At 46.4% G+C, this 2,248-nt stretch overlaps 1 protein-coding gene across 1 annotated transcript in view; it reads left to right on the plus strand.

The window, feature by feature from the left end:
• LOC108577544 (RNA-binding protein Musashi homolog Rbp6-like) overlaps positions 1–2,248 on the plus strand; it is a 326,939-nt gene that overhangs the window by 278,476 nt on the left and 46,215 nt on the right.

Raw genomic sequence — 2,248 nt, forward strand, 5'->3', positions numbered from 1 at the left:
CCCCCAACCCCCCCCCCCCCCAAAAAAAAAATACTCATCGCTACACCATTTTACTAACTGTACTCTCGCTGTCGCTACTCGTCGTCCTGCTCGTCGTCACCTCTGTCGTCGATCTAAATCACTTCGAGGATTAATCGTCGAGCGATGTACCGCGTGGCCTGTATCGAGCAAGTGAGAACAAAAACGAATCGCCGAAAAGTTGTTGGAAACTTGGTTCGAAGATGAGAGCAGCTACGATATTTCACGTGCTCAAACGTCTCGCAAGGGTGGAGCCTTTCGCGCAAGATAGAAACCCGAGGATCCGGTTGAAATTCGTTCGAGAAAACGAGGGCCCCTTGATCTATCGCGTTTAACTATCGTCTCGACGTCTAAAAGGTTTCGAACAAAAACAGGAGATTTTTGGTGCTCCTTATTGGAATTTGTGTCGCGGAGGAACGAAAGATCACACCCCGCGAAACGCGGAGAGAAACCATCGGTGAGATCGAAGCAACGCTTGTTTAATTCGCGTCTGCTGCTCTGAACTCCTTTTCGATCAGGCGACTTGACATATTTATAAGACACAGAAGGTGAAATCCGTCGCTCGCGACGGAGTTTCTCTTTTGACGACAGGACACTCGGGAATAAGTGATCAAACGACGCGACGCGTCACAGCGCGACATTACGTCGAGTACACGGTGTGGTTGTGCGCTCTCTCTCTCTTTACGTCCTCCGCGAAGGACGCTGTACATTATTCAGCAACGTTTGCTCGGGCTCCGACGATTCCGGAAGTTCCGGGCTGAAGTTTCGATCGCCGGAGCATCGACAGCCGGTCTCACTCGTCTACGAGACGAGTGGTGAACGTTGTACAAAATTGCTATAAATTATCGTATCGATATTAATCTTGTTAAGATTTAAGATAGCGACAAAGGGAGTTGCCGAGCCTTTTGGCGAATTTTTCTTTTACCCCGTTCCGTGTTTACCTCGCCGGGATATTTCGAGAACAATCGATTCGTCTTTGCGCCACGATTAATAGGGTGTTACGGTAAACCTCGAGTTTGTGGAATTTTTGCGCACAAATTGTCACTTCGAGTGATTTCCCTTTTGATAATTCGCGGTAATTCAAACACGTGGATAAATATGGAATTCATTGTTTGTCAGTCGGTTCGCGATTCGAATGATTTTTCATACGAGAAATTTGTGTCTTTAAGTAAGCAAAGCCTTGTGCTCTTGTGAAACTGTTCGAAGAGATCGCGTATCCTTTACTCCTCTTCGTATTCTTCTATAAAGTATAATTTTAAGCAGCTCGAACCACAGTTTGCAAATACGGTATAAATCAAAGCGAAGCACGATTGTGCATTAATGATAAAGTTACTCGCACCGCAATTTCCATTTTAAGTAACGAAGATAATGCAACAATTTGTATTCACGTTCGCCGGGATAAATACACACGTGGGCCTCTCTGACGTAAAAATGTTGATCGAAAAATTGAATCCGCCGAACTGGGACAAGATAATGAGGGGTTGATGTATGGGAAAAGTTACGTTGTTAAAGCGCACCCTCTGTTTCTTACCGTCTGCGCTCGATAGCAGCTTGCGTGCCTTCGACTGTCAATAACAAACAGCTCCGCTGGTACGGAATTTTCTTTCAAAGCATCAAGGCTTTGCGATCCGCGAAACGCTTTAAAATTGCTTCCGCTAATCGATTAATCAATTTCAATTACCCCCATCTCTCTCTCTCTCTCTCTCTCTCTATCTGTACAAATCGTTAAAGCATAAATCGAACCCGGATCGACCGGGTTAGTCGAACGGAAAAGAGAGCTCGGTTGCTAGAGCAGTCGACGAGCAAAGTGAAAATTTCAGCGAATTAGTTGAAGGAACGACCACGATACACATGCCACACCGGCTACTGAATAAATTCGCGATCGTTATTAACTATACCATCGAATCTATTTGCCAGTATCGCAACGATTCTACTCCATGGAAATTACCCCCGGGGAAATACCTGGCCGGGTGAGGATCGAGGACGGTTCCTCCTCTCTCTCTACGATCCTCCGGCCCGCCTCGAAGAGTTCGAATTTCAATTCCGACGAATACAATTTAAATCAGTCCGGGTACGTCGGATCGATCGAAATTTAAGATTAATCACGCGGTCGCGGAACGGGGTAAAATGTCATTGTTAATATCAGGTAGAAGGAAGGGAGGGGAAACGGGGAGCGTATCGATTGCGAACGATATGCGAGGGAACCGCATCGCGGTTCACCCTGCCACGC

Source organism: Habropoda laboriosa, unplaced genomic scaffold (genome assembly GCF_001263275.1).
Source record: "Habropoda laboriosa isolate 0110345459 unplaced genomic scaffold, ASM126327v1 scaffold822, whole genome shotgun sequence".
Lineage (NCBI taxonomy): Eukaryota > Metazoa > Arthropoda > Insecta > Hymenoptera > Apidae > Habropoda > Habropoda laboriosa.